The sequence below is a fragment of the Bacillus rossius genome, assembly GCF_032445375.1.
Source record: "Bacillus rossius redtenbacheri isolate Brsri chromosome 4 unlocalized genomic scaffold, Brsri_v3 Brsri_v3_scf4_1, whole genome shotgun sequence".
In the NCBI taxonomy this organism is placed as follows: Eukaryota; Metazoa; Arthropoda; class Insecta; order Phasmatodea; family Bacillidae; genus Bacillus; species Bacillus rossius.
In genome coordinates this window covers 4,689,507-4,711,955 of record NW_026962010.1, presented here as the reverse complement: position 1 = coordinate 4,711,955, position 22,449 = coordinate 4,689,507, and the positions used below count along the sequence as shown (strand labels likewise).

Here is a 22,449-nt window from a genome sequence, read left to right as displayed (position 1 = left end):
AGAATTCCAGAGTCTGATGTCAGTTCGTTTGTGCCTGGGTGACGGGAAAAGATCTCAGCTACTGAAACGTTGCCGCTGTTTTATCTCAGGAAGCCTAATATTGTTTGTCTGTGCTATCGTTGTTGTGTTGTCAGGATACCTGTTTAATTTCATCGCTGGGTTTATCTGTCTGTCGCCGTGGTGTCAAAGAATGTTGTTTGTCTGTATTTACCTCTTTTTGTTGCAATTGTATCGTCGTCGTCAGCGCAATGTGTTAGACTGTGCTGCGAGATTGTTCCAAATGATTCCTTCCACAGAATTCTCTGTACGATCTATTAATTTAACATTTGACATCGGATGAATTTGATTTAATTTCTGAGTGTGTGTATTCATTTTTTATTGTGCTTTCTTCGGGTTTTCTATGTGTCATTTATAGAGACCTGAAAAATTCGCGAGTTCATTTCGCGATGGACTGACATCCAAAAACGTTTACCTTCGTACAGCTTCTGCGATTGGTCCACGTTTTATCTGGGGAACTTCGGGCCAATGGAAAAACCTAAACCAAGAAAGTGCCGAATCATGGACAAATTGGTTAAGAATACTCACGAATCAGCAGCCAATGAATAGGTGTCATTTCCCCCTAGTCATTTAGTACTTCTAGCAATGGCGTACGTACAAAATAATCCTTTAAATCAATCTTCCCCATTGCAATAATCATTTAAAGGACGCGACAAATTTAGTTTCGCTGGAATCGGCGTGTAGACCGCGGTGTCAAGCGTCGGCCTCTTCGTCGACGACGGCGACTCCGTCGTTCCGCGCTGCTGGACTTCACCCTCCTTCCCCCTCCTTCCCCCTCCTTCCCCCTCCTTCCCCCTCCTTCCCCCTCCTTCCCCCTCCTTCCCCCTCCTTCCCCCTCCTTCCCCCTCCTTCCCCCTCCTTCCCCCTCCTTCCCCCTGGCCGCCGCGCCAATCCTCGCCGCTCGCTCAGGCCCGTGATGAGGACTTCCGCCGTCGAGGATTAACGAAGGTTGAAATTAGCTGCCGTCGATAACGAAGGACGGCACACCTCTCGTCGAAGATTACCTCCATCCCCTTTCCCCCCCTTTTCACCCATTTCCCTTTTCCCCTCTACGCGTGGACGGGTCCTCTCTGCCTCCTACACTTGGGGCGAATCCCCGGGACAAGAGACTCGATAACGACGTTTAGATGAGAAAAAAAAAAGCGCGACAGAAGTGAAACTTCCTGATTATTGCTGTTAGAGATAAATCATTGCTACTTTTTTTTTATTGAACAAGAGAAAATAATTGAGAATAATAAGGAAGCGGTAATGATCTCCAAAGGGAAAAAAAAACTGAGAAGACAAACACAAGCAGCTTTACGATAATTCCGTAGCATCGCTGATGCGTAGGGGCAGGTATTTTTCGCGAAAAGATCTGAACACTTATTAGACTGCAACAAGTCATACCCGCACCTGTGGTTTCTTCCTTGTGATTGGCGGCCTTCTGCGAGAGAAGTCGTTGCCTTATCTGACCGAGCCACTCAGGACGCGTTTACTTCCGCACTGAATCACTGTGATTGGTGTTGTTACAATCGATATGTACCTGGGAGAAACACACCCAATCACGAAACACAGACGATGCTATAGTGTTTTAACTTTCATCTAGTCTCGAAATCTTTTCGCGAAATCTGCAGGCCCCTACAGATGCGTCATTTCTACCTCTCCCCTGCCGTCTCCCCTTCCGGCCGTTACAACTAGCATACAGCATGCTATGCTACGTACCTATTACCCTTCCCCTCTTGCCATCATCACGTCGACCGCTAGTGCATGAGCTGAAGTGACGTCACCGCTCTCTACGCTGCTGGTTGAACAAGGAGGAACGCTAGCGCGCCGGTAGTAAATATTACATTTTTTAGGCATTCACAGCTGCCTGTATGGGATACTTATATATATTTTCTCAAACGAGCTAATGGGCAATCACACTCTCTTTTCGCACATCCATATCTCTCCCGTCTATATTTAGGTGGGGGACGAACCATCGCACAAAGAGGAGAACGAAAACGAGCCCAGCAACGTATATAACATAACGCTCTGTTTACATTTCTTTGGCCAAGTACCTATTCTTTGTCATTTTCGCTTCGGAAAACGTTTAACAGCAACTTTACACGAAAATGTTTCATTAAATTTTCGGCCTTGAACTATTTACTCTCGTCGCGCCCAAAGAAGTTTCACTTAAAAATTGGTTGTCTGTAAAGTCGGTTTACGGACGATAGTTTAACGTGACTTCATAACAAAACATTGATGATATGATTGCATACTTTTATGAATAAAATTGAATCATTTTTATTTTAATAATAAAAGGCTAAATACTTGAAATTATACTAGTAATCAGATTTTTAAAATGCAAGAATAATTAACCTTTATTGCCGAAATTGTTGTTGTAATAAGCAATGAAAACCAACATTTACTTTTCACTTCACTTTATAAACAGTCGAGTGGAAGAGAGATAGATGCAGCGCAAGCGAACAATGAGCGTAACGGGACAATGTGCGTAACGGGACACTTTTTCTCGTTCGCGCAGCCGGCGTTAATCGATTTATTAGACGTTGTCACGTCAATGAAGGAAACAGACAGTGCAGGTGGTTACTCAAGAGGGCAGTCAGGCGGCGCTGCCCCAGACGACGTGGCGACGCACGATGGAGGATCCCTCCTCCACTTCTGCCCTCCTCACCCCTCCTTGACCGCGCGAGGACGTGGACGTGACTCGTTGACCTCCCGAGAGGGACGAAGAGGCGCGTGACCCTTGACCCGGCTCGAGGGCACGGCACGAGTGCACCCTTCCCCCGCGAGCAGGGCAGCAGGGACTTCATTCGTCCCAATTTAATTACGTGTGTGGCGCCGGGAGCGGGACAGGAAGGCACAGAAAAAAATACTCCGCACCCTGTTGCCTCGTCCGGCGCAGCGTCACGGACCCGGGGTCTTCGAAGGCGTTTTTGACGTGACGACGTTTAATAAATCGATGAACACCGGCTGCACGCATGAAAAAGTGTCCCGTTACGCTCATTGTTCCGTTACGCTGTGTCCCGTTACGCTCATTGTACGCTTGCGCCGCATCTACCTCTCTTCCACTCGATTGGAACAACCATCGATTTGACTTTTTCGAGGCACATTAAACTTGTAACACTCCCATTCATTTCCTGCTTTTCCTATCATCGTCCTATCCTTAACAGAATAACACAGATTGGAAGAAGTTAAATAGCAAACATGCATAAAAGTTATAGTTAAAATAATCTCTTCATTAAAGTAATAAACATATTTGAATTAATGAGTGCAAATAAAAGTAAATTTATCAATTAATTTGTAGATTTCATTTCACTCCTTCTTTGTAACCATACAAAATAGTGATAATTAAATAAAAATGATTCAATTTTATTCATAAAAGTATGCAATCATTTCATCAATGTTTTGTTATGACGTTGTCACGTTAAACTATAGTCCGTAAACCGACCTTTTTTGGCATAAAAAGTGTACGATGACAACTAGTCAAGTCTGTCTGTACGTCCGATCGTTGGGACGGTGGAGCTTGTTTTTTTTAACTCATACCAATAAATTATATTGAACGAAGGTTCGTTAGTAGGATATATACAAAAACAGGCATGCCTAGCATGGGATTATCTCATGGCCACAAATTCAGTTAAGTCAGGTGTTTACCCCAACAGAGCCCACTGTACACGTGCGGATCCTTCTCGGGCGGAATGTTTGGAGTTGCCTGTGTGTTTTGGATAAAGGCAGTGTACTTACGTTGATCTATAGGAACAGAAAGACTCAATATTGGATTTTAAAAGTTTTAATGTCATAGCAATTTTGTAGCTTTCAATATTGGAAACTGGCCTTCGTCAAGCCAGAGATCCCACAGTATTCCAAAACACAAAAATAAGGGTTTTATGTTTTGAATTTGCTACACCTGTACCCTGAAGGTATTTCTAGTGCACGGTAGGACACGGCCAGTCCCTTGTTTTTAGGGAACGGGTTTTTGTGTCCTAACCGTTGCCGATCGGTTGCCCAGATCCCGCGCATGCGTAGCGCTTACTTTTTCGTTGATTTCGTTCAAATGGCGGACCCGGCGCCATTAACTCGAATGTAGTCATTTTTGTGAACATCGGGGGATGTACCAAGCGGGTTGGTGAGCCAAATAAAACTTCATTATAACGAATCTATCCTGGAATAAATGTTGTAAACTTTAATGCTCATAAAAAGAAATAATCTCAAATTAAAAAAGTACTCAAGAAAATAGAAGTATATTTCTCTTTTTGTGCGACGGTGCTTCTATCTACAGTATTTATGCCGTATCATCTGTATCGATGGTTGAGAAACGTCCGCTAGAAAGGCGTTGAAACCAGTTTCTAGCCTCGATCAGGGCACCACTTATAAAATTGGTTGCCGATTTGTTTCCTTACTGGTATTCGGTTTGGACATTTTCTGTAATACGGCCCGGGAGTTAGGTTACTGTCGTATCCCAACAAGGTAGTGCTTGTTTGCCACCTTATTCGAACGTCTTGGAATACCACCCTGGATGTTTATAAATACTGGGGGAAAAAAAGTGTCTAACGACAGTACAATTACAGTTGTAGTCATTCCCAAAACAGAATTCAATACAAAACGCCAATGAATTCACAGGGACACCTACTAATAGCAGCCAGTCACAATTAACATCAAGCCTTCCACTAAATAATACACCATGCTTTAACGAAGCTAAATTCTGAAAACTTAACCATAAAAAATTGTTTTGCCCTAAAAACTGTTGAAACCAAGCTGTAGTCTCTCTCCCCATTAACACCAAAATTATTAATACCTCAGATTCTATAACGCCATTCAGGTATGCAATTCCGTTTGAAAAAGAAAATAATTTCTAAATTTTTAATAAAGATATGTGTCAGTTAAAGTGTTGCCATATTCCTCATTGTCACCGAACCATTTTTTTTATTGCGCGACGAGGGCTTTTGTTTCCTGTAGTAACCGACTAAAAAAAAAAAAAAAAATGTGCCGTGGCTCCGACCATGATTCAAGTAGCGCGTGCGGGAAACAAAAAAAAGGTCGGCGGGTAATATGTGGCAGTTGGCGGTACTGTCGTTTTTTTTGTTTACCCTCCCCCCGTCGTTCGGCTTGTGGTTCCGGTGTGAAAAGGTAGGGGTGGAGGAAACCCATGGATGGGGGGGGGGGGGGGGGAGTTTCTGACACACGGGCTGCCTTCATTTCCATGGAAAGTGCTAGCGAGCTGTAGCACGGAGGGAGGGAAACTGACCCGCAGAGACGTTTTATGAGTTCCGCTTCTCGCCGCCAGACAGCGCAGTTGCGGGCGGGGTTCTGAAGTCACTACAACGCGTATTCACAAAGAATGGGCGCGGTGACGGAAGGAAGCAAATTGTCGCGCGCCAGCTGCCGCGCCGCGTCAAGAATGAAAGCGTACTTTTCTCTTGGCTGCGGGCAACATTCCCCTTCTGAACCACTCCCACTCCCTTTTCTTATAGACGTCTATTTTCCCGCACATGGAGCAGTAGATGGACTTTCCGGGGTCTTGGTACGTTTCGTTTACTTTTTTTTAGAGGCCATAATATTTGTGTATGAGCCCCACCGATGGGGTCTGGGGGAATGGGTCAGTCCCCTACACCAAATAAACTCTTTAAAACTGCGTTGTTAAAGCCAACCAGTAACTTTTGTATCGACGATAGTTTTGATTATTGATTAAAGTAGGGGGAGGAAGTCGATTCTGGAACACACAAAGGATAAGCACATCAGGTAATTAATCATTGTCACCCCTACCCCCCACTTTTCCCCCTCCCCTTGATAATTATCAATAATATGTTCTATTGTCCCCCTCCCCCACCACCCCAGTGGGGCTAAGCCCATTAATAATTATTTATTGATTTTTCTGTTGATTTATTGGTGTGACAGGCGTAACCCTTTCACCCCACCATCCTCTCCCCCTTCTCCCCATTTCCACCTCTCCTGTTGAACTTAGAGGAGAATTTGGGAGGTAGGTGTCGCCATCATTTCCATCTTGAGTGTCGGCCATCTTGAATGCTGTTACAGTTAGTTGAGAAGTTGGAAGGAAGGTAGCACAACAGTCGGTGGGTTATATATATATATTTTTTTTTAAAAATCTGAGTTTTAGAACTAAACACCCTGAATGGTTTTATAGTGAGAACAGATTTTCAAGAGAAAAATCTCTGTAACATATTTATTTGTAATGCCATCATAAAGTTAGTAGAATATTAGGCTATGATTATTCCGTGAGGAAATACACAATTTAAAAAAGAAAAATAATCAATATTTTCGAAAGCAAAACCGATTGGTTGAATAAATAAGTACGCAGTGGAGTGCCTATATTAGACAGTCTAAAGTACATTAGAAACGCATGCCAACTTGCGCAACCTCAAAGCTACGGCTTTTCATGCTCCAATTACGTATTTGGCACTGAAGTCCATTCATCTGGAAGGTCCACGAACCAGATGTTAGTTAACCCTATTCCCTTTGTTATCAGCTTCCTTTCGCCCACCTATAAGAAACGATAACTATCTACAGTGAGGGCTAAATTAACTCTTTCCGATGGCCAGGCACAAATGAATTTATGTTTAATTTAATACAATAATTCTTTTTAAATTTCATATTATTTTGTATAGAAACCAACAAAGCAGTAACTCGCGTACTGCTAGAACCAAATAGGTATATATAAATACTTAAAAAAATATGTTTACAAAAAACTTTAAATATACGACAAATTGCAATTTTTTCTTTTCTGAGAATACTATGAAATCCAAACATATTTGCTAACAACTTAGTCTACATGTATACAAACAAAGACGACTGAGATTCCTAAAACGGGCAGTGAGAAATAATTTTGCGGGCCGCCAGTAAAATGTTAATTTTTTTTTGCAAAAGAAACAGAGATAGATATTCATGTAAATTTACAGATATTTGTAAATTTGTAAATTTACATGTTTATAACTGTATCGCTACAAAATAGCGTTCGCAATAATAATGGGCTTGGATACACGATAGCACATTTATGCTTTGTATTGCCCCAGTACCTCCAAAGTTAGTAATTTGTAAACCATTCCCTGAATAGATTTCCAAAATTAACTGCGGGCATAATAAGCACGATACAAAATTATTATGCGCCAATTTTCATAAGTAATACTGAGTATTATCTCGAAAAATGTATTATATACATGAAAAAATAACCATAGCCATGTGTTCTACAAAGCTACAATATCTTTCTTGTAGTATTACAAACTATTTCTCGGCAACTGGTTTCTAAAGGAATCATTTGTAAAAGTATTGACCAATCTTTGACGAGACAACGTCTAAAAAATCGATGAATGCCGGCTGCATGCACGAAAAAGTGTCCCGTTACGCTCATTGTACGCTTGCACCGCACCGACAGAGGTGAAAACTTAAAACTTTGTCTATAAATGTGTAATATGAAATAATATCTACGTCAAATGTACGTAAGAAAATGAATCTAATTACTAGTGTAATTTCAAGTATTTATTCTTTTATTATTAAAAAAAGTAGCATCTGTCGGCGAGTGCAGTAATAATAGGTTACGTTAGATATTTGATTACAGATTATTTATATAAAAACTTGTTCATAATTATATTTCAACTTAATAGCTAAACGCCAGTTTTAAAAATTAATTACAAGTCATCTACACGTGAACTGTTTCGTTGACTGTTTATAAAGTGAAGTGAAAAAAGTTAATGTGTTTTTCATTGCTTCTTACAACAACAATTTCGGCAATAAAGGTTAATTATTCTTGCATTTTAAAAATCGGATTACTAGTATAATTTCAAGTTTTATTCTTTCATTATTAAAATAAAAATGATTCAATTTTATTCATAAAAGTATGCAATAATTTCATCAATGTTTTGTTATGACGTCATGTTAAACTATCGTCCGTAAACCGACTTTACAGACAACCAATTTTTTTTGTGTGCAGACTATCAGGGTGTCTAGCTCCAGACAGTGCGCATGTCGGAGCGAAGGCATGCATATCATGGATCACCCTGCCCTTTGTCGGACTGTCGAGATAGCCCTGAGACCTGGGACATCACACACTGGACCAGGTTTAGAACACCATCTCCCTAGAGGCTTCCCAAGTTATTTCGCGTCTTTAGTTTTGTAGTTTTTTTGAGTGTGACTGTGAGACTTAAGGGGTTTGCCTCGTCAGAGGTTAATTCGTGTTATTGAGGCGGGACGATAAGCGCGATGCTCGCTGGTGCTTCTAGTGCGGGATCGCCACTAAGCGCAAGGCTCTGAACTGGCGCGCAGTCTTCTTATCGTGCATAGGACAACTGTGAAATTTGAGTGGTGACCATGATATTTTTATGGCGGAGAAATGAAGTTAAAGGGGTTATTCGAGTACCTTAAGTGCTTTCAAGAATCTGTACTTGTTGTTCTATGCCTAAAAGTGACTCTGAAAACACACCTTTTAGCCATTTTAACTCTTCTAAAATACAGTTTTAAAACTTAATCCGAAATTCAAACTACTTATTGGCCCTCAGTGAACTATTGAAAGCTTTTCGTAAACACACCCTACTCGGATATCTTGAGTGGTTTTCAAATAGCTTTGTTTTTCCTGAAGCTCTGCACTCCTTATGTGTGCCGGGGTAGGCGGGGCTCTTAAGTTTGATAAAAAAATTAAAACTACGCATGATAATAATAAATAAATGATTTATTTATTCAATAAATTTTTAATTTAATAAATTTTAAAAGTCATTTTGATATTTGCAGTAATTTCATTTTATATACATCGCAAGTTGGATAGTACATAATAAATGGATAGTACATAAGAAATATATATATATATCTTTCAATAAAAATAATGTCATTCATGTGCCCTCTAATTTTTTTCTGTTTTCTAACACCAGGATATTCAAGTAATTAGACCTGACTATATAATAAATTACTCTGCCAGTCTAGTGGCCCCCTACCGCCCCCCCCCCAAACGCCCCGCCGCAAAATGCGGTTCCCGGGCACAAGCCACGCCTGCCCGGCGGGTCAGGGGGTGGAGGGGTTGAGGGGTGGGGAGGTCATCAATATTGCGAGGTCGCACCCGTCTCCTGGCGACAGACAATCGCTTCATCACCGCGACACAGGTCGAGAAGGGTGGGGGGTTTGGCCGAGCGGGGGGCAGCACGAAGAGGGGGCAAGGTAGAGTTCGTCCGAGACCAACTTCAGGTCTCTCCCCTCAGACCAACACCCCCTCCCCCCCTCCCTGTGAAAACCGACGCACTTCCCTGGGGAACTTCCCGTCGACCCACTCGAGGAAACTACCTCCACCCCTCCCCCTTTTGACTCTTCAAAACAGTCCGCGGTTTATGTTCTCCCGCGAGCCAGGTCGATTATTGTCCCTTCCTGCGCCTGACCACTAAGGCACGTCAGTCCTCTGCATGAAGGATTCCTGTAAAACTTGCATTGTTTCATTTTAAATGTTTACGACATGTAAAAAAAATATACTGGCCCCACTAGCTACACATAATACAGCTAAATTTATTTTGTATTTTAAAGGACATTAGGCTCCAGCAACTTGGATTTTTATCCATATTGTTCCTATATTTCCTATTTTTAAATATTCATTCCAATCGTCGGCATGTCAAGGCATCAATAAAATCTTCCAAAACTTATTTACCATTTTGCAACGACATATGTTTCTAACAGAATCCACTTCACAAGTCTTCACTTCAAAAAGTAGCCAAAGCTAAGTCCTATGCCATGTCAAACCAAAACAATTAGCAAGAGGGAAATTTGGCAAACGTGTGGGTTTTCTCGGACTGCTCCCGATTCCCCCCCTCTCCAAACACTCGTTAATTGCGCCGATGTTCCAGTCTTATCTCGTGACCCCACATCGTTTTCTAACAGGAGCGTGCGCAAAATTCCTTTTCAGAGTGAGGGGGCGAGGAAAATATGAATAATTTGCCCAACATTTACTTTCAAGTTCTTTCCTGCTGTTGGTGACGATCAAGGATATTATTTAAAGGATTTATTTGAAAACCAGTTGACAAGAGATAGTTGGTAATACTTAGAGACAGGAAAAATTCGCGTATTCATTACACGATATGCTAGAATCAAAAACAACTGTACCTTTATATTGCTTCTGCGATTGGCTTACAGTTTATCTGAAGGACTTTGAGCCAATGGAAAACCTTCAACCAAAAAAGTATCGAATCGCAAGCGTCCCAGTTGACAGGTGTCACGAGTCAATAGCCAATGAGCAGGTGGCATTTGTCTGAGTGTGTAGATGGTTGTGGACTATAACCTAGAGGTCATCGAAAGCGCGATTTTTTCCGGTCACTAGTAATACTACAAGAAAGATATTGTAAGTGTGTACAACTCATGGCTATGGTTATTTTTGCACATATAATATACATTTTTCGAAATAATACGTAGTAATTTCTTACCAAAATTAACATATTATTTTATATTTTACTTGATGTTACATTCAATCATATTTTTTTTTAAACAATGGAAAAGATAATTGAATATTTTGTTGTATCATGCTTATTATGTGAGCAGAAAATACTGGGGAGCTATTCAGGGAACGGTTGACAAATAAATTTAACTATTGGAGGTACTGGGAAAAAAACAAAGCATAAATGCCCGGGAAAGAATCCAAACCCAGTATTACTGTGAACAGTTGTTTTGTAGTGACATAGTTGTTTTCATGTAAACGTACATATATACAAAAATATGTATAATTTTGCATTAATATTTATGTTCCATTAAAAAAAAATTGGTCGTCTGTAAAGTCGGTTTACGGACGAAAGTTTAACGTGACAACGTCATAACAAAACATTGATGAAATGATTGCATACTTTTATAAATAAAAATGAATCATTTTATTGAATTATAACTATTTTGTATGGATACAAAGAAGGAGTGAAATGAAATCTACAATTTAATTGATAAATTTACTATTATTTGCACTCATTAATTCAAATATGTTTATTATTTTAACTATAACTTTTAACTTCTTCCAATCTGTGTTATTCTGTTAAGGATAGGACGATGATAGGAAAAGTAGGAAACGAATGGGAGTGTTTCAAGTTTAATGTGCCTCGAAAAAGTCAAATCGATGGTTGTTCCAATCGAGTGGCAGAGAGATATATGCGGCGCAAGCGTACAATGAGCGTAACAGGACACAGCATAACGGGACAATGTGCGTTACGGGACACTTTTTCGAGTGTGCAGTGGGCGTTCATCGATTTATTAGACGTTGTCATCAAAAAAAAATTTATATTGTGCGTACTATGCAACTGTCTCCAGATCTCGGTGTCGCAGAGACGCTCAGCTCTAGGCTTCTAGCATTCACCAGTTTAACACCAACAGCGGCCCAAATGAGCAGGTCGCTAAAGCTCGCTCGCGGGCCGGATGTTCAACTCGCTGAACAAACAATGAGGAGCTCGCTGCGCGCGATGTTCTTCGGCGAACCTTAGAGGATTGCCTTTGTTCTCCCGTGGGCGAGCGGTGGCAGGTAATGCTACCCTGCGGTGACGACCGCCTGCAAACAGAGGGAGAAAGAGAGACTGCCGTTAATTGGAGGGTAAGGCGACGACGCGAGAACGGTTATTGGCCGAGGTGGGGGGGGGAAAAACACACCCCCTCCCCACCTCTCCGGCCGAAAGAACAATTCACAGCGTGATAACAAGTTGGTTTACTTTCCTTCCCCCCCCCCCCTCCACCCCCCCTCTTCCTTCTACAATCTCAGGATTATCTCCGTTCCGAGCATGCGATGCAGGAAGGTGTTTGCAAAAGTGCCCTAGTCCGTAATCACACGGTTTCCCGCAGGGCGTTGCGTCAAGCGGATACGAGAAAAGAAAGCTGATGAAAAGGAGCCGCTAAGATTAAAGTGGGGTAAGAACCATTTCTTCTACCGGCTGATGAATTCTTGCAAATCGTGTAACTATACGGACACGGCAGTAAACCAAAAATTCGTTGACCAACAGGCAATAAAAAGGAATGTCATTTGACTAACAGTTATTGGATCGATAGTATTTTGACCAAAAACTCTGGAAAAACGCAGCTAACCGACAGACCGAAAGTCATTTAACTAAAAAGTAATTTGACCAACAATTGTTGGATAGACAATATTGTTTGACTGAAGACACTAATTTCAGAAAAAAAAATCTTAACTCTGGCAACATGCAGTTGACCGACTTACAGTATACCGGAAGTTTTTTTAACTGACAGTCGTTTGACCAACAGTCGTTTCTCCCAAATTTCGGAAAAATTAATTTTGGTCTACTGACTGCTAACCGCTACTAAATTTATCCAATATGTCCCAATAGTCGTTTCTCAATTCTTACAAATGTGGCTAACTGTTAAAGAATTCTAAACACATTCAGGTTCACGCACTCCTTCTTGCCTACACTGTTTATAATTTTCATGTCAAATGATGAGGATTCCCTTATTCCCTTTCCATATACTGCAAGTACAACCCAATCCTTTAATAATTCTCTAGATATGTACATACAAGCCTGGGCGCAGCAAAAAGTGATAAAAATGGATCCGGGGGGGGGGGGGGGGGGAGGGGCAACTGTTTTTTACTGTACTTCATGTTGTTTTTGCTATGAGAGAGAGAGAGAGAGAGTGTGTGTGTGTGTGTGTGTGACCAAAGCAATTTTTTCCAGCGCGTGTAAAGCAACGGCACTTATGTTGAGCTAAGGCTCCACCTAAGTTGGTAGTAACGCGGAATGATCCTTGTTGCAAATGGATCTAAGCGTGGCTCCAGAAGGGGGGCGGTGGGGGCGATAGCCCCTCCCGAGACCAATTTTATTGATTAGTGTATATTTATGTTTATTAAAATATTTAATTTCATATGTTAAACTTTTATCTAACCAAAAGTTGCATGGAGCTACTAAGGTTCTGTATTTGAAACCTGTAATTTGTAAATAATATTCCAAGGCCAATATCTGACCACATTCATTTTTGTGCAACTACGACCTTTCTTTGTGCGATAGCCCCTCCCGAAAAGTCATCCTGAAGCCGCCATTGAATGGATCCCCGCTAAGGTTTCATTTGTAGGCCCAGGATCAGCTTGGATAGGTGTCGCACTCGGTGGTGGTGCTACTATCGCTAAGGGCAAGCTTAGAGGGTTCCCCACCCTGCGTGGAGCTGACGCAGTGATCGGTGACACAGCTCCGGTTACCAGCCATGACAGACAGGAGGTGCGTGAGCCTCTGTGCACATTACGCAGGACGGACCAAGCCAGTGCGTACTGATCGTGGCACGGCACGTTGTTGCCTTCCACCACACGATGCATCGGGCTAGGCCCGTCAAACTGTGCGAGAACTTGTGTCCTGCTGAGTTCGCTGGAGGAACCACGGGTTCCCAGCGTGAAGTGGTGCATCGGGGCGGGCACCAGCAGAGCTGACGACGTCTAAGGGCCAAGGACACAGCCGACTGTCTGGTCAGCTGAGTGGGACAGGGGGTCGTGGTGGTGATATTGCTGGGATGGGTAGCCTCAGCCTCTCGTCACAGCCAAACTCTACAACATCTTTCCCGATTCGCGTATGCGACGTATTCCGTATCAACCCACGCCAGTGGGGGCCCCAAAGCGGTAATACCTCATGGCTAGGAGTGTGGGGTTAACAAAAATAAAAAACGTGGGGGGGGGGGGGGAGGAGTGAAACCCCAATGGATGGTCCACATATAACCTTAAGATAACATTAATTTATTTTACTTTGCAAGAGACGGAAACACACAACTAACCATGAGGAATAGGTCATTCATGAACCTGTTGTAAGGTATCATCCCAGCAGTTGCCTTGGTAAATATCAAAGGATCAGTGGGAAACCGAAATCAGGATGCTTGGTCTGGTATCCGAACCCGTGTCCTCTGGTATTCAAGCTCATTGTCTCACCAATGTGCCACGTCACTCTTTTTTAAGAAAAAAAGAAATGTGATACAATGACTAAGGGGACTACCCAGAAAAAAAAAACGTTTTCTGTACTTTTACAAAAGATTTCTTTGGGAATCATTTACCAAGAAAGAACTTCAGGGAGTTATTTGAGAATGAGGTTAAAAGTAAATGCTACAAAAGCTCGTGCGTTTAATCGCATTGCAGTGTCTGCTAAACGTGCCCAGTTCTTCACTAGCGCGTAGTCATCCAGTGAGCATGGCGAGTCTCTTCTGGACTCGAACAAAAAACCCATCGTTCGTTAGTAGAAAGTTTCTAGCCGAGTCCGAGGCCTTTTACGTGTTGAATGAATATTTCCAGACATAATCGTCTGAAAATGTTAGATGTTGCTATAGTGAGGGACTCCACATTGAGGTCGTAGACTGAAACATATTTTATTTTAGTTTTATGTAACTCAGTCGAATCACATGAGATCTGTTGAGCAAAAACATTAGATTGTACTCCTGTTCTACCACCGGGAATACATATTTAAGATATCGGGCATTTCCACGGTGTTACATATTTTTATTTAGGTTAATTTCTACAGATGTTTTAGTAAATAAGTTTTGAATTTGATTTTATTAATAAATTTATATATATACATACACTTCAGCATACATATACATCCTATGCGTACTACGTGTTATCTGATATTTATAAACATTCTGGAAAATATTCATAGTCAAGCATTTTACGTGACTGTTGTGGTATCTCGAAAGAAATTGATCTCCAGGATTCCCACAGCAGGATTTACATAATGTAATTACTTCCATTACCTGATTTTAAATACGTATTTTAAATTTAAAAAAATCCAAGATGGTTGGCGAAGCAAAGATCACTACCTGAGAGGGAAGGGGGTAACAGCAACAGACAGGCTTCGCCCACGTGACTTCGACTCGCGAGCCGAGTACACTCCACTTGCCCTAAAGTCATTCCACCTAAAATGAATTTCGGCTGAATGCCTGTTAGGTCGAATGACTAGTAGGGCAAATCACTTTTAGGCGAATTGACATTTAGGGCAAGTGACGTTTAGGAGATATGACTTTTAGGGCAACTGACTTTTAGGTCAAGTGACGTTTAGGAGATATGACTTTTAGGGCAAATGATTTTTAGGTCAAATGACTTTTAGGTCAAATGACTGAAGGATTATTTTAAATTTTAGGTCAAGTGACGGTTAGGAGAAATGACTTTTAGTTCAAATGACTGAAGGATTATTTTAAATTTTAGGTCAAGTAGCGGTTATGAGATACGAGTTTTAGGTCAAATGACTGAAGGATTATTTTAAATTTTAGGTCAAGTGACGGTTAGGAGATATGAATTTTAGGTCAAATGACGCGCACCGCGCGAGCCAACCCGCCGGCGCGCGAAGACGGCCGCCAGTCGGCAGCTCCCAGACGTAACGGCGCTACTCCTCACTCCACGGGCGTGGCCGGAGGGGGAGGGGTGGAGGGTGAGGTGTAAGAATCCCGGACAAGTCAACGTGGTAGCACACTTAACTGTTTCTATAGTTTCGTGAATTTTCTCACGATAAAAAAATAATTATATTACAATAAATATTTTTTTTATAAAAATTTGAAAATTTAAATAAGCTTTATTTAAAAGTTTTTCCATAAACTTAAATGAAAACATACATCCCAACCCTAGCATGGATCTTAGAAAATTATCAAGAGGTTTAAAGTTTTTAATGAAACGCTAGAAAGTGACATATGTCGTAAAACAATTCATCATTATAGGTTCCTTGATTGAATCTTGCAATGGTGAACATTGATTTAAATCATTATTTTGAACATAGGCTACTGATAGTTTGCACTGAATGTCAGAAAATCCTAAGAACAGACAAGGAAAGACAGTTAAACAAAAACACACAAAACAAGCCAAAAGCAGCCAATGTGTAGAGACCTGTAAAATTCGCGATTTCAAATCCCTAAAGGATAGACTCCATGATCCTCTACGCACTCGTCCAAATTACATCTGCTGATTGGTAACCGACTCGTAACACCTGTTGACTGGAATGATCGTGATTCGCTAATTCTTCTGTTAAAGATTTTTCATTGGCCCAGAGTCCTTCAGATAAACCGTGGCCCAATCACTGAAGCAAAATAATGTCAAAAGTATTTGGACACTATCCTATCACGAAATGAATCCGCGAATTTTACAGGTATTTACAATGTGTCAATTCATAAATGTATACGTTTTCTGTAATTTTTTCCTTTTTGGGAAGGGACCTGAAATTTTCTCGTTAAATTACAGAAATTTATAGATTTGTACATTTTACATAAAATCAACTGTATAACTACAAAAATAATTGCATTTTTACTGGGTTCGGATTATTGTCCGGGAATTTATGCTCTGCATTGTCCCAGTTCCTACATTAGTTAAAGTTATTTGTAAAACGTTCCCCGAACAGCTTTCCAGTATTAACTGCGTATATTAATAAGCATAATAAAAACAAAATAATGTCAAATTATTTAATATTAATTAATCCTTTCCATGGTTTAAATATCTCATACTTGGGTGGAACATCAATTAAATGATAAAAAATACGCCTACTTTCGTTAGATATACTCAGTAATATCTCGAAAAAACTTATTTCATATGTGCAAAAATAACCATAGTCATGTGTTGTACAAATGTACAACATCTTTCTTGTTGCATCACAAACTATTTCTTGGCAACTGGTTAATTTTTTTTTTGTGCCAAGTTTTGTTCATTTATTCTCCGGATAAAAAAATGCATGAATAATTACATAGCGGGTTTTAGTGCTCTGAGATGAATGTAATCATTTTTTTTATTCTGCAGCTTGCACTGCGGATGGCACTATTGTTAAGGGGGTGCCTCCCATTTCAGGTCATGAATTTATATTTACAGTAATTTCAAATAAGCTTTTAGACTTTTTCAATTGTTTAACTTTCACGGAATGAAAAATATATACAGCACATACTTTTTGCTAATTAGCTGCCAAAGTTACATTTATAACGTTTTTGGGTTGTACAAATAAGAAGAACCTATTTAATTTAGTACAGAACTTTAACTTTTTAGGTTTAACTGAAATGCCACTGGCTACTTAATGATATGGTTTGAATTTCTCTCACAAAACCTCATCTCATGTTCCTTGGCTGCCAAAATCGTAACAAATTTGAGAATTTTGAAATGCCAGGTAACATTAATTAAAATATTCTGAAAGAAATTCAAACCATTTCTTGAAGTAGCCAGTGGCATTTCAGTTAAACCTAAAAAGTTTCATTTCTGCAATAAATTAAATTCTCCTTATTTGTACAACCCAAAAACGTTAAAAATGTAACTTTGGCAGCTAACTATGCAAAAAGTATGCACTGTATATATTTTTCATTTCGTGAAAGTTAAACCATTGAAAAAGTCTACAAGCTTATTTGAAATTACTGTAAATATAAAATCTTGACCTGAAATGGTAGGCACCCCCTTAATGGCGCGCCCCTACCAGGCCAGGCTTCCCGCCGTGCGCGCGCGGCCATGACTCATCCGAGGCGCGTGTCATTGGACGGCGCATTAATTACCGCGACCCAATGTCCGCACAAAGAGTTCTTCTTCTTCTTCTTCTTCTCTTCCCCCCCCCCCCCCTTTCTCGTGCTTCGTTTATCTTGCGCTCGCAAAAAAAAAAAAAAAAAAATTATGGCAACGCGAGGTGCCGTAAGTCACGTTACCCGTGTCCGCGTCTTCGGGGAAAAGGAAGGGGGGCGGGGGAAACACATTGTACCGCCCCGCGGCGCCAACACTTATCTCCTTCCCGCCAGCTTTTCCTGCCGCGTCTTCCCGACCGCATATTTCAAACTGGACACCGCCCGGACAAACCGCATTAGTCACACCTCAGCGGAGAAACAAAGGACTAGCGTCACGGGCGTGACCTACTTACACGTCACCCGCATCACATCACCGAATAAAAGTTGGCCACGACACCAACACGTTTGTTTTCGTTATTCTTAAAACAAAAGCGTCGGATGTGCACAACTGAAAATAAAACGTAACTGTGACGTGAAAATAAAAGGTCACCGGTTACCAGCACTGCCTACCAAACTTGAACACATTTAGGTACGAGTCCCGAGATTTAAATTTTTTAAATATTATAAAAAACAACCTCTTTCAAGTGCACTTTATTTCGTAAAAGTTTTGAAGTAAAACTGAGCTTTATGGTCAATCAACAAAAAAATTTAAAAAAGAATATTTTTTGTCTTGTTTGCGAAAATGTGGCAACAATTCTTCTAACAATTTCAGAACATATTACAAATACAAATAACAATTTTTTGATATTTGACTGGTTTTTAAAAATTTCGTCGGAAAGTGAAATTACTAATCGTTTCTGTCTTTTTTTCCTACCGTAATATGATTATACTTAGTACGACTTGGATATACACGGATATATGTCCACACACACTGTCTCGCGCCACTCAGTCGCCGCACTCTCACGATCCAAGGAACTCCGCGTCGCGCCACTCTTAGGGGGTGGTCTCTCGCCCTCTTCGCCGATGTCGCACTTCCCTTCACTCGGGATCCACTCGGATCTCCGGCGGAGGCCGGCGTCGCTGCTTAAGTACTCGCGGGTCGTCTTTCCAGAACCGACGAGAGCAGCTGTGATGAGTCGCGTCATGCTGGGCCGACCCGACGCCCGAACAGTCCAGAAAAGCAGCGTCAATTCGCGACACTCCACGCGGTGACCCACGGAATTTCCCAGGCCGCTCAGCGACCGACAACAGCGCCGAGGCAGGACAACGCGCGGGGAGCCGGGAGGGGGGAGGAGGAGAGTAGCGAGGACCCTTGTAATCCAGCCAGGCGCGCGTGGCATGCTTCACGTCAGTTAACGCCACGTGACACACGCATGACGTCAGTGGCCGTGCAGGGCCGCCAGCCAGCTCCCAACCTGGCGCGTGTCGCGGTCCTGTCTGTGTTCGTAAAAAAATCTTTCTTGTAGTATTACAAACTATTTCTAGGAAACTGGTTTCCAAATGTATCTTTTGAAAAAAAAAAATACAAAAAAAATATTTTTGTTTGAAGCGTAGTTCCAAAGGCTATGGATTTTTTAAAACCGAAAGGCTCTTTGGTTTGATGTTCATCCTTTGAGCGTTTCCTTAAAGCACTGTATTGTGTGTTACATTTCGTTCACAGCGCTGCAATCCGCCGTGCACACGCAGGGTCACCAACTCTGTCACTCTCTCCCCAAGAGAGGGTCGGCCTCGTGTGCATGATCACGTGATGACCTGGTGAAGCCTTTATTTTCCAGCTAATCGTATGCGCCGCATTGGTTGGATTTCCAACACATGGGCTAAAGTGCAGTGTTGCATTGTGGAAACAGTTTCAAATCACTGTATTTTATGTTTAACGAAGGTGATTCTAATTAATCATCAGACATGGTCCAGCACCATTTTTGCATTGTTTTGGTTGTTGCAATACGGCGATGGCCAGTTAGAAATATATTTACTTCAATTACGTCATAGCATGACGTCTCCTGACAATTTCTAACTCCATGCTTCAAGTCACCGATAGTTGTTTGGCGTGGACTTTTACTATGAAGGAAGTCGGTGCAAAAATAATATCTGAGTGAGTATTTAAATTCTCGCCAGACCTGTGTGACATCTGACCTCGATAACGAGCAAATTCACGTGTTTTCATGTTGCAAATACTCGCACACGAAATTTAACGTATAATTCTTTAAAATAATGCCGAGTGTAATAAATACATCCACATTTGTTTTCAGTTACAGTTCTGGACGTGAATCACCCGTAGTTTCCGCACCCGCCACTAGAATTCGCTGCCGGAGCACTTACGTCGACTATCGAATCATTCGATTTGCAGGACGGAATTTCAAAATTATGCGAAGAAACTTCTCCGGTATAATTTAAAGAAGACTAGAGAAAATTCTAAAAAAAACCGGCTGTGTACCTGATTTCCGACAAGGAAATTTTATTAAAATAATGCACACCTTGTTGAAATTCATCAAACAGTTTTTACTGTACTTTGTGAGCTTTTTTTGTAAACACGTTTCCATTCCATGTGACTCGTTCCATTCACGAAATAACTTACACCAAATACCGTATATCGAGGGGCGGCCTTTTTTTCACAGACGAGAGAGCCAAACGCCCGATCGTGCATCTTCGGTTTTTTTTTGTTCAATGTAAATAAATATGGCGGTGTTGATAAAAGGTTACTAAATGGTCAATTAGGTTAGGTTAGATACATTATAAATACTTTAAAACATTGTGGACGGTTTATTTGGTTAGGATAGCTACATTAAAGATACGGAAAAAATTGGTTGCCTGTAAAAGTCGGTTTACGGACGATAGTTTAACGTGACAACGTCATAACAAAACATTGATGAAATGACTGCATACTTTTATGAATAAAATTGAATCATTTTTATTGAATTATCACTTTTTTTTGGATACAAAGAAGGAGTGAAATGAAATCTACAATTTAATTGATATATTTACTTTTTTTTGCACTCTTAAATCAAATATGTTTATTACTTTAACGAAGAGATTATTTTAACTATAACTTTTATACCTGTTTGCTATTTAACTTCTTCCAATCTGTGTTATTCTGTTAAGGATAGGACGATGATAGGAAAAGTAGGAAACGAATGGGAGCGTTTCAAGGTTGATTTGAAGGAAAATGGCTTACCCATCACCAAGATGCAGTAAAAAAAACCATGAACTTCGGGGAACTTCGGGTTTTGGCTCTCTCGTCTGCGAAAAGAAGGCTGCCGTATATCGAGGGCTGAGATGTATCACGTCAACACGCGACTTCTTGAACAACTTCATGAAACTGAGGCCACGTGCTTGGGATGCGGCCTCCGCAGCGGCCAATAGCGTTCTCGCGAAGGAAAGAGGTCCGCTGACGTCGCGGACGAGGGAAGAAAGGGCATGCGGATCGCGGTCAGGGAGACGGTAGGGGCGTCACGTGCTGACGTGCTGAGGCGTCACGTGCCGAGGTAACGCGAGGCTGCGCTACTGGGGCACGAGACAAGTGCAGATCGTGCTACCAGCGTGCCGCGAGCTGTCGATGTCACTCGCGACACGTGACCAGCTTTCCGGACGGCGAGACCCACGAAGAACCCGTCAGTCCGCCTGCAGCCACCATTGAGGAAGGAGCCTACAGCCATTTTTTTTATGCTCTCGTCGGGTACGAACCGAGGACTCCGAGCTCCATGCCGTAAATGTATGTTTTTAAAAATATTATTTATTAAAATTTAATTAATTTTTTTATAAATTTAAATTTTTTTTTCATTAAAATCGGATAATAAATAAAGATTTTCAAGATGGCGGACGTAAAGGAAATTGCAAAGATGACGTCATAATTCAAAATGGCGGAAAATAAAATGCCGGAACGTTCAAGAAAACAAAATGACGTCATCCAAACTGGCGGATACAAAATGGCGGATCCAAAATGGTGATCGAGTGGTTGCGATGGAGGTACTTCGCTTATTTTCTTGTCATGATTATTATTTTAAGGGCTATTTATAAAAATTTAACACGATAACAAACCACCATTGGATTTTTCTGTCACAAATACGGGACATTTCAACGAAATATTTAACTCAAATAAACGAAGGGTTCTTTGTAAATTTAAATGACAAATATTTGCGTGGAAACTACGACGCATATCGACTTCCGAGATGTACGTTTCGTTGAAAACACAAGCGAACGCACTCGTGGACAAAATAATATTTTTCGCTCGCTTTAGACTTATTAACCAGTTTTCGAATGTTATTATTTAAATATACCAAGAGTATTTCTTTTGGACTCGTGTGGAAAGTTAAGTGTCCGTAAATGCACTAAGATGGCCGTGTTTACGAAGTGCCCTGGATAATTTGTAACCAGTGTTCTTCGAAAATTGAAGATAATTTTTTTTGACGTGACAACGTCTAATAAATCGATGAACGCCGGCTGCACGCACGAAAAAGTGTCCCGTAACGCACATTGTCCCGTTACGATGTGTCCCGTTACGCTCATTGTACGCTTGCGCCACATCTATCTCTCTTCCACTCGATTAGAACAACCATCGATTTGACTTTTTCGAGGCACATTAAACTTGAAACACTCCCATTCGTTTCCTACTTTTCCTATCATCGTCCTATTCGTTACAGAATAACACAGATTGGAAGAAGTTAAATAGCAAACATGTATAAAAATTATAGTTAAAATAATCTCTTCGTTAAAGTAATAAAAATATTTGAATTAATGAGTGCAAATAAAAGTAAATTTATCAATTAAATTGTATATTTAATTTCACTCCACCTTTGTATCCATACAAAATAGTGATAATTCAATAAAAATGATTCAATTTAATTCATATAAGTATTAAATAATTTCATCAATGTTTTGTTACGACGTTGTCACGTTAAACTATCGTCCGTAAACCGACTTTACAGACAACCAAATTATTTTTATGAACAGTGCATCAGCTGTTCTGTGTCCGAGGCCTGGTGGGGGCGTGTCGGGGCTGCTCGTCTGGTGTTTGAAATTTTTCGCGTGGTCGCCGGAACACGG

At 41.0% G+C, this 22,449-nt stretch overlaps 1 protein-coding gene across 10 annotated transcripts in view; it reads right to left on the bottom strand.

Moving 5' to 3' along the window:
* Positions 1 to 22,449, bottom strand: part of LOC134541618 (somatostatin receptor type 5-like) — a 719,278-nt gene that overhangs the window by 128,160 nt on the left and 568,669 nt on the right. The window lies entirely within an intron of this gene.